Genomic DNA, 18239 nt, shown 5'->3' with positions numbered 1-18239 from the left:
AAGTAAGCATCAAAGCAATTAGTTAAACATGTAACACACCATACCTTGATTCCTAGAAGCTATTTGAAATCAGATAAACTAGCAGATCTAGCATTTTCTATGATCTCTATATTTGTGGGGAATTTAAGGGAGAATTAATGTCTTTCCAATTGCATGTTTGCAATCTTAAAGTTGTAACTGACTTTCCTTCATGAGAAAGTTGTAGTTTTAGGAGTTTGTTGTTCTTCCATCCTTTTAAATAAGACCTCATCTATATCTATGAGGTTAAGTAGTGAATAGACAGACAGAGTTGATAGACATCTTATTATTTTTCCCAAGTTATTGTAATACTGCATATTTGATGAATACATGCCTTCACTGAGTTTCTACACTTTTATCTAAGCTTATCTTTCCTTCATTCTTTCATGGGGGCCCATGTAGAAGGTGGAGTTTACTTTAGTAAGTAGGAGTTAGACTCAATTTTCTAAGTTAAGATAGAACTACTGTTCCTGCAACCACTGGAAACAAAACCAGTCACTATTCCTATAGCAGTAGGTGCATAGATGTATGGCTAAATAATTAGAATTTCCTTCCAAGTATTTGATAGTTGTCTTTCCTTTGGATAAACTAGATTTCCTTAATGGTTATTGCATTCAAGGTAGTAATGACTTTTAGTGAAAACTAGAGCATATACTTTGCAAACATCATCTCAAGTTCATGCTCCTGGATTGACATTTAATGAAAATCAGCATAGTACTTTGGTAGTAAAGGATGTCCAATACTATAACTAAAAAGGTGTTATATTGATTAGACACTTTTGTGTTATTTTGAGACAGAAAATAGAGTTACTTCATTCTAAGATCATAATAGAACCAACAAAGGCCTCCTCATGAACAATCACATTTATATTCAATTGAGTGGATTTTGGTACATTGCAAGGCAAATACTAAACCTTGGAATTGATCCCAAAACGATTATTTTTTCAAGAGAGGAATTTTACAATGGATTCCTACCATTGGCCTCATGCAAAATGACCACCCAATAGTCACAACATCAGCAAAGTCCACATGCATATATTGATATAGTGATAGGTCCATGTATTTCAATATAGTTGGGTACACCTTGTCTTCTGGTTCCAACATCAGGGGAAGACTACATGATAGATATTTTAAATTTGTTTATGGAGTCCTACATAGTGAATTCAGGAGACATTATTGATGATATACATATTCTCATTGATGAAGAAGATCCTTCTTTAGTTGTTACGAGGGCACACTCTAACCCTCTTGTACATTCTCTACATGATCAGTCTTACCAGGTTGATATGATTATGGATCCTTATATAGTACAATTGTAAGAGGTCTCTTTATCATTTGAGGAGATAGTTGATTCTTTGAGATATGTTCTACATCCATCCTTGCTAGATCTAAACTTGTTCTTTTCAAAAGTGTTTGAAGGGGCAACTGTCAGTATTAACACAGGGATAGTTGAGCAATTTTTAGAGACACCATTCATCTTGAGGATTCTTTCTACACATTGGGGAAGCATCTCATATGTACCTATAACATTGTTTCTTCCTAAGGGGAGGAATATTATTCAATAGTCATGGATCAGCTTCTACATTCATCTTGGAGTAGCCATCACTAATGGGCATTCTATATTTGGGGGGTGACTACCTTGTCTCCTTTCTTCTTCCATTTCTTCTCCCTTATGGGGGGGACCTTTTCCTCTTATGGGATTGTGTTCTTCTCATACTTCTCTATTTTATATACATGATGTATGTTGTAATGGGGGGTCTTACTCCATGCATCCATGCATCTTTTTTTTTCATCTCTCTTTTTAGGGGATGGTTTTTTCCATGATGTTTTCCCTCTATCTCCATTTTCAGAGAGATTTCATTGCATTTTTACATGGGTATCTAACATGGCCCAGTAGCTGGGACCCATCATGCATTTTCATCATAGCTTTCATAAGCTTAACTTTATTCCCCTAAGTTGCACTTACGGGGGGGTGTTAGTGTAAATAATTAATTATTATTACACTTTACTTAAGTTTACTTAGGCTATTGCATTATTTTATTATTTATTAGATTAGACACCTAGGATTATGCGTACTCATATGAGTTGTCTTGTTGACAATATGAGAGTTAGCAACTCTAATTTAGCACATGGTGTCTACAACACTAGAGTTTTCATAATCAATTGAGTTGTCATATAGACAACACAATTGTTTTCACTCTAATTAATCACATGGTCTCTACAACATAATTTTATGTAACACACCCATGTTGAGCTTACCCTCTCATCATCACACTAACTTCTGTGTTTAATGAAGGATAATGCACTCTTAGTGGACATGTGCTTAGTTGTGAGACTAATCATTGTGCTAACTCCTAGTCATTCTAGAGGCCTTTATATTTAAGCAATCCTAGTCTATATGTACATCAATTCAATTTCATATTGTTATTCTAATCATACTTTATTGGTCCATATTGTGCTTGTGCTTGAGTTTCTTTATCTTGGGTGATTTTTCCCTAAGGTAAATTGTTACAAACACTTCATCTACCAAGCAATCAATGCTTTCTCCTTAATTGGATGTGGCTACTTAGCAACAAGTTATTTCTTTAATTAGTACAATATCTACCTTTTTTTCTAGTCCTTCCATTTCCACCATGGTTACTATTCCAAGTATGCAAATAATCACTACAAAGATAGTTGAGAACAAGCCTTAGCTAAGTACAAAAGTTCTAGCAAAGGAAAAGATAAGGAAGAAGAAATTGATGTTGATGAGGATATAGTTATTCTGAAATTGGGGTATCTCTACTCCAAGTCCTGATCAAATGCATATAGTAGGTGAGATTTTGCAGAAGAAATCTAAGCAACAAAGGCTTAGAGAGGAGAGAAATAGAGAAAATCAAGTGCTAGAAGATGCAAAGAGCATTCTTGCAGATGCACTCAGCACAGAGCTTGATACTTCTCAACCTATTTTGGCTCAATTAGTAGAAGTGGTTCAAAAATTTAATGAAGATTTGAATGGGCAAGAAAAATTGTTGCAAAGAGTAGGGAAGATATTTGAAAATAAAGTATTGGGGCTAGTTGCACAAAAGATTATAATATACCAAGTAGATTTTTCTACTATTCTAAGCTCATTAGAAACCTCTACCAAAAATTTTACTTCTTTGATAAACTATGTGATACATCTACCTTTATGCAAGAAATCAAAGGTAAACTCTCCAAGATAGATGAAGATCTGAAGGCAAGTGGATACTAGCTATCACTTGATCTGAGCTATAGTTTTTGTCATTACACAAAGATCAGATTTCTAATTGATATACAAGCAGAATTGCTAAGGGAAGAAGCTAGGATAAGGGCCACACTTGTAAACCCACAAGGCATGGTTCTTCCAAATGTGGATGCATTGCAGAAACATATTGTACATGCCAAAAATCTCATCCATGATAACAACTTCTCCATCTTTGATCACATGATGGAATTATCAGTAGAAGTTTAGATTGCATTACATGCAAGCAAGGTGTTGCAAGAAAATTGGGACAAGACAATGTCACTAATTTTAAAGGTACATTCTGACTTCTTGTCACATTTTCGCATTTCCATATAATATACACCTTTGGCATTTATGTCAAAAAGGGGGAGAAGTTGTAATATAAGATGTGATATATAAAGGGGGATAATATGTAAAAAGGGAGAATATGTGATGATACAATAAAAGGGGAGAAGATGAGAAGATGTGTATAATGTGTAAAGTATATTGAATATATATGTATGGGGGAACATCATAATATTATATATATGCATGTACAAATATTTAGATAAACATCTCTTACAAAAGCAATTTTGAAAAATCTCAAAAAAAAGTGTGTTACCAAGTTGAAGACACGAGATGGAGACTAAAGATTATTTTGAACTTTTTTAGAATTCAATTTTCATTGATAAATGTCTTTGTAACTAATACCAAAGGGGGAGATTGTTGAAATTATAGTCAAGTTTGTTTATTAGTGACATATACACTTAATCAGATGGTTAGTAGCTACTGAGCTTATAGTACAGTTAACAATATAAACCAAGTAATTTAGGCTCTACCAAGTTCTACAGTTGCTACCAAGTTCTAGGAACAATATTCAATTGCATCGAGTAGTATCTACTAGGTTGGTGATTATTAGTTTAAACCAAGCTTCATAGTGTTTACCATAGTGCAAACTGAGTTTTCTAGTGTTTACCGAGTTTGCAATTTCAGTAATGTAAATCTAGTGTTGATTGAGCTATACAATTTCAATCAAGTGATTCAGCTTATACCAAGCTTGCAATGATAGTGTTGACTAAGCTATGTAGTGTCAACTAAGTGATTCAGTTTATATGTTAAGTTTCACAGTGTTCACTGAGTCACCAGCATAGACCAAGTTCAAACTACTTGGAAGTGATTAGTATGAATTGAACTTCTATGTCTACCAAGTGCATGATGATGCTAAGTGTTGACAATGGGTACTGAGTATCAAAACCTCATTGAGTTTGTCTTCAAAACCTAAGTACCAATAGTTGGGCTCACTTTTTAGTGAAACTTGTATTTTAGCCAACTTTGATGAATTATAAATTAGATTGGTATATATGTAATGTATTGTATTACATCCAAATATAAGATGAATATGAAAGATATGTATAAGATGAATATCATATCTTATATTTCCTACACCTATAGCTATATTTTTTGCATTTTTTCTTAGAAATATTTTGTTTGTCATTATCTTGGTGCAGGGAACCTAACAACCCTTGTTTTGGCTTTATTTATGTTGTTGTTTTTCTAAGGCTTATTCTGAGTCTAGCCAAGTTAGGGTGGTGTGTTGGTTTGACTAAGCCTTGTTTAAGTATGTGCAAGATAATAAATACTAGGTGGTCAAAGTGGCTAAAAGTCCATACAAGTCATTAGTAAGTGGGATATGACCCAACTAAGTGCTAAATAGTGATTTTGCATCTTTTTTAAGTGTTTGGAACTCATAAAATGTAATGTTGGTTGATTAGGACCTGAAATGCCAAACGTTGCTAAGTTGTGAAGAAGTTTCTCAAATGGGTCTAGTGGACAAAAAGAGGCATATTAGTTACAAGGGGCCATATTATGTCTAAACTCCTTTATTGAACCCATTTTTCTCCATTCTAAAAGGTTTCAAGGGTCTAGAAGTAAGAAATGCAAAAAAATTGCAATGTGGTTAGCAACTTTTAAAAGTTACTCCACAACATTTTGCGCAAATTTTTAGTTATGGCATGGAAGGAATGAAAGATGCTTGATTTAATAGAATGCACACCTTGGGAGGTCCTATAAGACCTAGAAGAAGACAAATCTATTGGTTGGAGGTTGGAAGAGTTCATTATTGAATTTGAATACAAACCTTTTGTTACATTTCCTTTAACTATTTTTTGATTTTACAAAGAAAATTTAAGATAATGGATTGAACATTGAAGTTTTACCTTTGATTAAGTTAGTTAATGTTTGTACAATACCTTTTACTTCATTAAAATTTCCTTCAAGTGTTCAACTTCTTGTATCTTTTTCATTCTTCCAAGTATTGACACATAATATTTAGTGGCTATTCGGGTCAATTCTATTCGGCATGCCTCAGAATGTTGGAGCAGTCAATGGGACAAGATGACCTTAGGACTAGGGTTTACTTGGATACTTAGAGTTAACAAAGAAGATAGGTTGGTCCCATGATGAATGCTTATAGAGATTCATTAGTTGTCAACTTTATACTAGCCAACACTACAATTTTTAACATAACCCAAGATGGGGCCACAAAATCAAAATGGAATCCAATCTCCAAAAAGAGAGAGAGGTTATTGTAGGTGTCAACAACACAATCTTTTAACACATAAAATTTCATCCATACCTCACACAAGCTCCAAGATATTCTTTGTAAAAGATCACTTCCCTATGGTATTTAGTGACTCTTAGGGTCAATTTTTTAGGCATGCTCGAGAATATTTGAGTAGTCAATAGGATGGGAAAAGCTTAGGAATAGGGTTTACTAGGCCACTTGGAGCTTATGGAGCTAATATTTTTCATTCCACGATGAACAATTAGAGAGATTCACCAGTTGGTGACTTTGTACTTGCCAACACTACAAGTTTTAGCATCACCAAAGATGGGGTTGCAAAATTAAAATAGAATTCAATCTTTAAAGAGAGAGAGAGAGAGAGAGAGAGAGAGAGAGAGAGAGAGAGATTATTTTAGGCCTCGACAACATGACCTTGTAGCACCCAAAATTGCATCCATACCTTACACAAGCTCCAAGATATACCCCATCAAAGATTGTTTCCATAAGGCATTTAGTACCTCTCGAGATCAATTCCATTAGGTGCATCAGAGAACACTCAATTAGTTAATAGGATAAGATGAGCTTGGGAAAAGGGTTTACCTAGCTACTCTAAGCTAATGAAGTAGATAGTTTGATCCCACAATGAATGGTTATAGAGATTCATCAATTAGTGACTTTTTACTAGCTAACACTACAAATTTCAGCATCACTCGAGATGGGGTCACAAAATCAAAATAGAATCCAATCTCCAAAAAGAGAGAGAGAGGTTATTATAGGTGTCAACAACACAATCCTGTAGCACCCATAATTGCATCCATACCTTGCACAAGCTCCAAGATATGCCCTATCAAAGATCATTTCCCTATGGTATCTAGTGACTCTTAGGGTCAATTTTGTTTGGCCTGCACAAAAATATTTGAGCAGTCAATGGGATGGAATGAGCTTGGGACTAGGGTTTACCTAGCCACCTAGAGCTAATAGAGTAGATAATTCAATCCCACAATGAATGGTTAGAGAGATTCACCAGTTGGCAACTTTGTACTAACCAACACTACAAGTTTTAGCATCGCCTGAGATGGGGCCAAAAATTCAAAATAGAATCCAATCTCCAAAAAAAGAGAGAGGTTATTATAGGTATGAACAACACAATCTTGTAGCACCAAGAATTGAATCCATACCTTGCATGAGCTCTGAAATATGTCTCGTCAAAGATTGCTGCCCTATGGCATTTAGTGACTCTCAGGGTCATTTTTGTTTAGTGTGCCTAAGAATGTTCAAGAGGTCAATGAGATGAGATGAGCTTGGGACTAGGGATTACCTAAAAACTCAAAGTTAATAGAGAAGATAGTTTGATCCCACAACAAATGGTAAGAGAGATTCACTAGTTGGTGACTTTGTACTGGCCAACACTAAAAGTTTCGGCATCACCCGAGATGGGGCTACAAAATCAAAATAGAATTCAATCTCCCAAAAGAGAGATAGTTTATTTTAGGTGTTAACAAAAAAATCCTATAACACCTACAATTGCATCTGTACCTTCCAAGAGCTCTGAGATATGCCCTGCCAAATATTGTTTCCCTATGGCATTTAGTGATTCTTAGGGTCAATTCCATTCGATGTGCCCAATAAAATTCAAGCAAACAACAGGACAAGATGAGCTTGGGACTAGGGTTTACTTGGTCACTAGGAGCTAACAAAGAAGATAATTTAATCCCATGACAAATGGTTAGAGAGATTCACTAGTTGGTGACTTTGTAGTGGCCAACACTACAAGTTTTAGCATCACCTGAGATGGGGCCACAAAATCAAAATGGAATCCAATATCCAAAAATAGAGAGAGAGAGAGAGAGAGAGAGAGAGATTATTTTAGTTGTGGACAACATGATCCTATAGTACCTATAATTTCATCCATACCTCACATGAGTTACGAGATATGTCTTGTCAAAGATCATTGCCCTATGGCATTTAGTAACTCTTAGGTTCAATTTTGTTCAATGTGCCCAAGAAATTTTGAGTGGTTAGTGGTTTGTGATGATCCTAGAACTATGGTTTACCTAGCCACTCGAAGCTAACAAAGCATATCGTTTCATCCCATGATGAATGGTTAGAGAGGTATCATCAATATATGTATGCATAGCCCACTTTGTGCAAGATATGAGCACAAGTTGCTGATTAGGTAAAATTGGGTCTTTTTGAGTTTTTGGTCAAGATAGACTAGTTGTTTTTGAGTAATTTGGAACCTTTGCTAAGTCCTAGAAGTAAAATCTAGTGAACTTTGCAAAAGTTGTACTTTTTGTGCAAAATTGCAAAATTGAAAAGTTGTGAAAGTTGCTAAAAAATGCAACTTAGTTGGAAATGATTTATAACTATTCAAATAATAGGTTTAACCATTGTAATAGGCATAGAATGGATAAATACCTCATTTTTTAGGTCTCAAGGGGAATTAAGACAAATAGGAATCCATTTTTCCAAAAGTGTTTTTTGCAAGCAACTTTTCATCAATTTTTGCAAGTTTTGTGCACTTAGGGAGAAATTGGTCATTACATGGATGTAAGAATTAGATTACCATGGAATGAAACTATATTACTATGTAAATAATCCTTCTAACAATTTTTCAACATGAGTTTGAATGGTTGGAGGACTCTAATGGAGTTTAGGTGGTTGTAGGTGCATGAAATGTATGCCTAAGGAGTAGCAACAAGAGATCTATCCATTGGAGAGGTGTATTTTATGTAGATTATGTCTACATATGCCTTGGTGATGGTTAATCAACCTTTAGTTGATTGAACTTGGCTTGGGAAGTCATACATTGAGAAAGCCCTAGGTTTGAGGGTTTGTAAGAGACTAATTTGGGGATTTCTTACTAGTAGGGGTTGGAGCATCAAATTAACCTTATATTTCTTTGATTGGGTTGTTAGGATTTAACCATAGACATAAATAAAAATTACATGCAAATATGTATAGTCAAGTATGTAAGGATTTCTTATATGTAAGTATGTGCAGTAGTATCCTGATCAGTCACCACAACTAACAATCTCTCACTTGGGGACTAATCAAACTCCACACTGGACAACAATCTCTCACTTGGAGACTGATCTATAGCAATAATACTACCACATAAAGCTCCCACTAGATCAAACCACCTTGGACTCTAGTGTTCTTTTATACCTATTTAGTCTAGAAGGTCAACCAAAGGTGAAGAGGAATTCAACTTTTCCCTTGTCACTACCTTTGTAAACATAGTTATTGTAATCACCTAAAAATGGTCATCTAGACTATTAGCCCCCTTTTCAAAATTTTGGCTAAATTAATTTAATCACTTACCTAAGCCAAATTGCTAATAATCAATTTATTTGATTATAACCTATAGTTTGACTATGCTATCCTAAGTTCATTATTTGATTAAAAGAACATGTCCCCTTTTAATTAAATAAAAGACCCCATTCTTATAACCCACTTAAAGTGCACACATAAAGTCCTTTTTCTATTTTCCAATTAAAAGAAAAGGCTTTGTGACTTTTGTCTTATATGACAAGTCAACTTATATTCTATTGGTTGATTTGTGTGTGCACATGGATCACTCCTCTTTTCAAATTCCACCGTTGATCATCCACCATCTTCATTTTGATCTCCATCGTCCGTACATCTTTAAAAGGGAGAGAGCTTTCCCCCTCAAAGGATCTATCTTTTGAACATTGTTATGCTGCAGGTTTTCTAACAGGTTTTCTTTGGAGCTTTGTGGAGAACTTCTCTTCCTTGTCTACATTCTCTCATCCATGGCATTTTAGCTTAGATTCATGTTGCATGTTAGTTTAGCTTCTATTTTGCAATAATCTCTCACATAGCTTAATATTTGGATTGTAACACTCTCATTCATATTCTAGCATAGCTGCATTTGACATTCTCATTCTAGTTTAATCTTTAGTTGCATTGCATTCTTGAGGAACTCCTTGGGACATTTGCATTCTTGCATCTTGTCTTTGGAACCTCCCATTGCATGGTTTACTAGAAAGAAGAGTATCTCTAAGGCTCATCTGAGAGCTTTCTTATTCTTGAAATATACTCTCTTGCACTCCGTGGATAGGGAGCTCTAAGCTGGCATCCAAGGATTCCAAACTCATGGAATCGTTTGGATAGAAGGGTTTAGAGTGGGACACTTTCGAGTGTACATTTTTGGCGCCCACCATGGGGCTTGAATCAAGTTCTAGCTCCATTTGCTTTCATTTTTTTATCTTTGGTTTTTTACAGCAGCATATTGGATCTAATCAAATGCTTTTGTAGAATTATCACTTTGGTTTTAAGGCCAACCCATAAGTAAATTGGTTTGAAGGCCAAAAACTTAGTTGGTTTAAAGATTTGATCATATCTTTTAAACCACTTAGAGTTTGGTTTTGAAATTGTTTTTGCAGGTTGGTTATATACTCAAAATGTCTCAGTCCGATTTTCAGAGCATTTTGACATGATTTTCGGAAGTTATGATTTTTTTTTTTTTTTTCATAAAAAGCCATTTTTGATCGCAAATCAGCGCATTTTTTGGAAAAACTTACATTTTTAGAAATATTTTCGAATTCTAATGGGGGTTCTTTCTTTGTTTTTTGAATTTTGAGATCGTATTAAGGATCAAAAACTCGATTTGATAAATTTGGCCTGTTTTGACAAAATCAATTTCTAGGGAGCAAATGAAGAAATTTTTTAAAATTTCTTACATTTTTGGAAAGCTCTCTGATTTTTGATAGGGGTCTCTTCTTTTCATTTTCATTTTTGGATACGAAATCATAGCAAAAAAGTCCAATCTTGTTGACTAGGTCAAAACCAAAGAATAAAAATGAAAGCATTTGTGATTAACTTGCACTTTCTTTGCATGTACTTGGTTGGAAGATAAATTAGATTTTTGAAGCAACTCACCACTTTTTATTGCAGATTTTTTATGTTATTTCACACTAACTTTTGTTGCTAACAAGTTGTGATTTCAGGTTGCCATCCTTGTGAAAAAAATTGAAACATTGCATAAAAAGAACGCATGTCAAAGCTTCAAATGCACAAGGGCTACTAATGATTGTTTGCAGGGCTTCCCAAAGCATAAAAACCCAAAATTTCTTGCTTTTTTGTTTTCATGTGAAGCATTGAATAATTGTTCATTTTTCATAGGCACATAAAACTTGTGATTGGAGTCTTTTGGTAATAGGAGAGTACGCTCTTCACCCTTGTGGTGAATCAGAAATCTTGACTTGCCATTTGGTTTCAAAAGCAAGGGGTAACTGAATCTTCTTGGCGTGTTTGGGAGAAAATGATTGGAATAGGAGAGTATGCTCTTCACCCTTGTGGTGAACCAGAAATCTTGACTTCCAAAATTTGATCCACTTTGTGTAGTTAGAATCTTTTAGAGGGCCTGCTCTCGGACAACCTGAGAGGAACGACCCAAGTGGGAACAAGCCGATTACCTGGCTCTTCCAACCCACTATAAACTCAAGGCTATCAAGGACACAAAACCTTGGTAGACGTAGTGTTTATCTTCATCTAGTGTGATCGCTTATGGGATTTCGACCATAGGGAGATCACTAGGCAAGAATGCTTAAGGTACTCTTGTGATCGCGATATCGGTTACTCATCGCAAGGTGAGGTGTCCCCTAATTGGGAGCAAGAGGAACACTATGAACGGAAGCCCGATCTAAAAACTCTAAGTTAGTAACTACCTTTTTTTTAGCCGCTCAACTTCTTGGTGCAAGGATTGATCCTAGTGGACTACCCGGATCACCCCAAGATTTTACACTCACCATATGTGTTCCCTTAGTTGTGCTTATGGAACTTCTATGACAAAGCCAATATCTCTTGTGGGAAACCACTTGGTGTGAGGCAAAGGAGCATCAAGCGTGGGCCAAGCTGTTGAGTAATGAACCATGACTTCTAGGTAGATATTGCTTGATGTGTTCTCGAATGTGGTATACTTGTGAAAATCTTTTGAACATACACATGACGATAATTCTAGGGAATTCTTTTGAGATGTCACATATGCTTGTATCATGCAAGGTTGCTTTGTCCCTTGCTTGATTGTTTGAAGACTACTCCATGTGTCACTATCTTGCTTGGAAAGAAATTGCTTTTGAACATCAAACTTGCTATGCTATCAACTATTGTCAAACTTTATCAACCAAGTCAAAACATCAAATGCAAACATTTTCTTGTGTTGCTTGCTAAGAGGAGTCTCATTATTTGACTTTTCTTTTATATGTCTCTAGTGCTTGAACATGCTTAAAGTGAATCTTTGGTCTTAGTGCTCATGGTCTTCCTATCTTCATGGTCTATGTTTGCTTGCTAGTTATCCTTTTGCTAAAATGGTTACCTTGATTTCTTGACTACACTCTTGGGTTGGAGAGTTGTTCACTTGTCACCCTACTTGCTCTATCTATTTGGCTATTTGGGCATCTTGCCTAGCTATTGACTTGAGTCATTCATGTCGTAAGTTTCTTGGACCTATTGTTTGACAAGTCACTTTAATCTCTCTCTACTATCTTGGCAAGTGAACACTCTACCTCCTATAGTTTCAACATCAAGTTATCTTCTAGACTATTTTATGCTTGGCTTTGCATCTAAAACTATGGGATCTAAACCTTGTGCTACCAAACCTCAATTGAATCTAGATGATCATGATATCCTCCATGTCACTAAAGAGTTTCAAGATCTATATGCACAATACAAAGAACTAGAAGAGACAAATGATCTTTCTTACCTTCATCTCTCTAAGCGCATGATAGAAATGAAGTCTAAACTTGAGAAAAGGTTGGAGGAGAAGATTGTATCATTACGTGAATCTTCCTTAAGGTCTTTACATGCATGTGAGTCACCTTCTTTGAGGTCATCCTCTTCTTCTAGGTCTACATACTCTACTTCAAGACATCAAATGTCTTCATCTTCTAGATCTAAAGACCTCTTTAGAGAACAAGCAAGTGATACCTCCTTTGAGACTATGCCAAAATTTCATGATGGACCTATCTTTGACCAAGATAATAATGAAGACATAGATGCATTCTATTCACTTGAGAAACAACCAAAGGACTCTAGACATACTTTTGAGAGAAACATTACTCCCTTGGGGAATTCTTATGATGACATTTTGAGAAAACTTCTTGGCAATAAGATCATCATGTTACCTAAGTCTAGCTCATATGGAAACCCATTCTTGGATATCTATTGTGCTTATCATCAACATAATGAGCATAGTACTTCAGATTGCATTGAGCTAAAACATAAAATCCAAGATCTTATTGATAATGGAATTATTGATACCTCTAATGATTCATTCGATGAGGATACTTTTCTTGAGCAAGATTACATTAATGAACCTATGTCTAGTAGCGGCTCTATTACATCTTCCACTTCTTCCAACACTCGTACATCTCCCAACACTTCAAAGCTTTCCAACATGCCTCCATCAAATAAAGAACCTAATGCTTTCCACATTGACTACATGCATCCTCAAAGGCTACCTCTAAAAGAAACTCAAGCTAACCTTCACTTGGCTGCAAACCTTTTCCATGCTACTAATCCTAAACATCCTCAACCTTCATGCAGTACTATGCCTAATCTAAACACTACTCCATTCACTCTTCATTCTCCCTTGTCCTTAGAAGTGGCTCCATGTCAAGAGCACTCTCAAAAGGAAAAAGCTATAAATGTCAAGAAAGATCAAGATCAAGCACCCTTTAATCTCTTTCAAGATTTTTCCCCTCCATATCATATATCTTGCCCACCTCCTAAGTATGATGAAGATAACACTTCCATTTCCCTTGAGCTTAGTGAAAATTATGAGAAAAGTTCTCTTCATATGCTATCCAAGGCTACTTGTCAAGATCAAAGCATCCCCTCGTGTTCTACTTCTCCATATCCACTTCAAAATTGTGCTCAAGCTTCAAGTGCTCCTATTAAAAATGTTGTTCCTATCAAAGCTACTCATGAGTCTATTGATGGCTTTGACTATGTTGCTCAATTTAAAGATGTTGATATTTCTTTTCACTATCCATTTGCATCTTCTAAATCTATCCTTGGTCCTTATCCATCTAAGCTAAAGCATTCAAACCTTCCATCCATATTGGGGCCTTATGTTCCTACATCTCCTACATTCACTCCTAGCTCATTCCCTAGCTCTCCTATATTACCTCAAGATCAACAAAGACACTCATCCTTGATGACTTTTCACCCATCTATACATCTAAGCCAGTCATATCATCCTTATTCATCCACAAATCCCAAGTCCTTTGGAAGTGAGAATAAACATAAGAATCCACTGAAAAAGAAAGATCACTATGTCCCATCTAATCGACATGTGAATGCTAAGAAGGAGAATGCACAAAAGAGACCACAAAGGTCCACTATTAAAAAAGCTAAATCAAAGAAAATATGGGTTCCTAAACCCATTATTGAAGAAATGTGTTTTGAAGTATCCAAAGGAAAATCTAAAGCTATATGGATTCCCAAGTCTCTTTTAAAAGACTTGAATATTGAAAATACTTCAAAGTTGACATTCAAGCTTCCAAAGGCTTCTATTCCATCTTCTTCCAAAAATCTTCCTAAAAATATTCCAAAGCCTTCCACTCCACTTTTTTCCAAATCTTTTCTACCACCTCATACATCTAAATCTCAAGCTATTTCATCCATGATTCCTCCATTGTTCCAATACACTTCAAGGTGTGTGTCAATGTTGATCTTGTCCAATATTTTAGCTACCCACATGAAATCCTCTAAAGCTTACACCTCCTTTCTATACATGAACTCTTATCCTCCATATATTCTTCCTACTACCATTTCCCTTTCATCACCCTATCAACATCTTTGAGCATACCTTTCTATGGTCTTGTCTTATCATGACTTATCTTTCTTATAGGAGCACTATCTACATTCAAAAAACTTGAGCTTTTTCTAAAAATTCAAAAAAAAAAAATCTAAAAAAACATGAAAAAAAAAATTTGAAAATGTGCCTTGGTGAAAACCACTTCTTGTGGCACCTTGGTAGCAAAAGTAAAGAGAAATAAATCCATCCTATGGTGAAAACTACTTCTTGTGGCACCTTGGATAAGTACCATGATGAAAACCTAGTAAATAGGCATCATGCGTAATTCTTCCATCATCCATCTATCCCCTCTTCTCTCTTTGATCTTGACAATGTTGAGCTATCTTTGCATATTGGCTATCTTATCCACGAGATTTTCTATTGTTCTCTCCTATTCACTCATAGCCTCTATCTTAAGCTTTATTCTTATTGCTCTATCCCATTACTATCCTATCTAGTTGACCCTTGAATCTTGATCAAAATAAATGAAACATGGTTCTCATAGGCCTCTTGACATGCCTACTCTCTTGGATTGCACGCTTTCATGCTATCTCTCTCATTGGCTTCCACTGCTTATCCTACATGCTATCTTATTTATTGGCTTCCATCGCTTATCTTATATGCTATTACACTTGTTGGCTTCACCACTTATCCTACACACTATCTTGCTCATTTCTTCCATTGCTTATCCAAAACCTACGTTATATGGCTATCTTTCCCTAGCTTGGGTACTCTTGAGGAGTGCGTCCTTGAGGATCACTTTCACTTGCTTCATACTCCTTTCTTATCCATCTTTGTCTATCCACCAACTTTCTGCTCCATCATGTCCTACACCTTGCTAGACATTGGGAGAAAATGATGTAATCTTGCTTGAGAACTAGTGATCTCTAACTTATTCTAAAAAATCCAAAAAATCATATATGATGCTGAAAAAATCCTAAAAATCAAAAAATATCCTGAAAAAATGATAATCTTAGTGAAAACCTCACTTTGATGTATCACCACAAAAAAAAAAAAAAAAAATCTGTCAAAGTGGTGAAAACCTGGAAACAGGCGCTACTTGAAACCCTTGCACCTATGTCTATCAATCTCAATCATCCACTTTGCTACACATTTCCTAGCTTGGAATTGTTTCTTGTCCTCATCTTGGGGGCATAGCTACTTAGCCTATTGAGGTATTCTTGTGGATTAGGGTTTCTTTGACAACTCACAAAATAGTGTTTCTCAACACTTCCCCCACTTTGACATCAAGTGTTTTTTAACACTTTACAGATAGTTTACCTACGGTCTCCGATGTTGCGATATCTCACTATCAGGATCAAGTCAGGAAGAAATGGCCAAGTGACTTACACATGCGCACTTTAACACTTAAACGACTGAGCTATGCTGATCTTTATCTACTTTGTGTGCTGTCTATGATTATTTCTTTGCCAGGTGTTCCTTCCCTAATAGTCTTTCAAGGATGTCATTGACTAGAAGACTGGGGGCATGGGACATATTTTCTTGATTTCTGCTTGTGGGTATACTTTTGTTTGTCTATAGTGTTGTAAGCATTTATGCTTGACCTATTCAACACTTTGACTTATAAATGTATCATCCTTGACTGTTTTGCAAGACTGCACTCAGGGTTTATCCTGGCACTTATGCCTTGATACAGGTGTAATCTTGCTAAATTAAACTTAGGGAATCTAATTGTGTAGTTATCTTGACTTACATGTCTCTGATGCTTAGATTGGATTTCCACATACCTATCTAATATCGATCATATTCATATCCTCATAGTTATACTAGTGATGGTTGTATGATCTCATGATGTCCCTAATAAATGCTAAATGATGAAATTAAGAGTCTAAATGTTATGCACTTCTTGCTGGTAAACCACTTTGCATGTTAACTTGCATTTTAGGTTCATTTTCTAGTTTAGTCTTGCATTCTTGCATATGGGGAGAGCTCTCTCTTAATCTTTTTGTGGACATATCAGCTAACTCCTTTCATATATTTCTTTACTTTCTTCTTGTTCATGTCTTTTCACCTTTTTAATCTTTCACTTCATCTCTTTTCTATCTTATCATCACATTATATAAATTTTTGACCTCTTAAATAATTCAACATACTAGATTCATTTTCGGGATCGAAATCCAAATTCGAGTTCATCTTGATGGTCAAAATTGCCTTTTAAAATTCTACTTTCTTCTGAGCAGTTAGCTGACCTTTTGAGGTCTAATCTCTGAATCATCACTGGGGCATCTTCATTTCTTCATGTCTTCATCATTTCCATACTTCATATCTACTTAAATTCACTATTTCATGTCTAAAATCACCTTTCTACTCATTTCGACCTTATTTTTATGCTATATCCTTCAAGGTCAACTCTAGTCAAACTGGGGCATTTTGTCAATTTTATATAGTCATTCTTGGGTTCTAATCATTTATCTATCATATCAGACATTGCTATATCTCAATTTTCTCATGTCTAGCTAGTTTCTACTTCCCCTTACCTCATTTCCATTTCGATCCCGAGGGGGCAAAAATACTCTATCATTGATTTCTACAACTATCTATTTCTTAGGAGCATTTGTTTGACCTTATCACTTGCTCTCGATCTATTCGCTTTACTAGGTGTTAGAATTCTTTTCAGATCCTAACATCATCTTCCTAGTGTTCAGTACTACTACTACTAGGCTATGCATTCAGGACTTGCCATCTATTTCTGCATTTCATTTTTTGGAATCAGATATCTATATCTATCACCACCTACTTGGCTTTCTATTTTCTTTGACATAATGTGTTCCCAGATCGATCACGCATTAGTCAAAGAGGGGCAAATGTAATCACCTAAAAATGGTCATCTAGACTATTAGCCCCCTTTTCAACATTTTGGCTAAATTAATTTAATCACTTACCTAAGCCAAATTGCTAATAATCAATTTATTTGATTATAACCTATAGTTTGACTATGCTATCCTAAGTTCATTATTTGATTAAAAGAACATGTCCCCTTTTAATTAAATAAAATACCCCATTCTTATAACCCACTTAAAGTGCACACATAAAGTCCTTTTTCTATTTTCCAATTAAAAGAAAAGGCTTTGTGACTTTTGTCTTATATGACAAGTCAACTTATATTCTATTGGTTGATTTGTGTGTGCACATGGATCACTCCTCTTTTCAAATTCCACCGTTGATTATCCACCATCTTCATTTTGATCTCCACCGTCCATACATCTTTAAAAGGGAGAGAGCTTTCCCCCTCAAAGGATCCATCTTTTGAACATTGTTATGCTGCAGGTTTTCTAACATGTTTTCTTTGGAGCTTTGTGGAGAACTTCTCTTCCTTATCTACATTCTCTCATCCATGGCATTTTAGCTTAGATTCATGTTGCATGTTAGTTTAGCTTCTATTTTGCAATAATCTCTCACATAGCTTAATATTTGGATTGTAACACTCTCATTCATATTCTAGCATAGCTGCATTTGACATTCTCATTCTAGTTTAATCTTTAGTTGCATTGCATTCTTGAGGAACTCCTTGGGACATTTTCATTCTTGCATCTTGTCTTTGGAACCTCCCATTGCATGGTTTACTAGCAAGAAGAGTATCTCTAAGGCTCA

This window comes from Cupressus sempervirens, chromosome 11, assembly GCF_028749045.1.
Source record: "Cupressus sempervirens isolate cs-2001-9-10 chromosome 11, ASM2874904v1, whole genome shotgun sequence".
In the NCBI taxonomy this organism is placed as follows: domain Eukaryota; kingdom Viridiplantae; phylum Streptophyta; class Pinopsida; order Cupressales; family Cupressaceae; genus Cupressus; species Cupressus sempervirens.
This window is presented reverse-complemented; position numbering follows the sequence as displayed.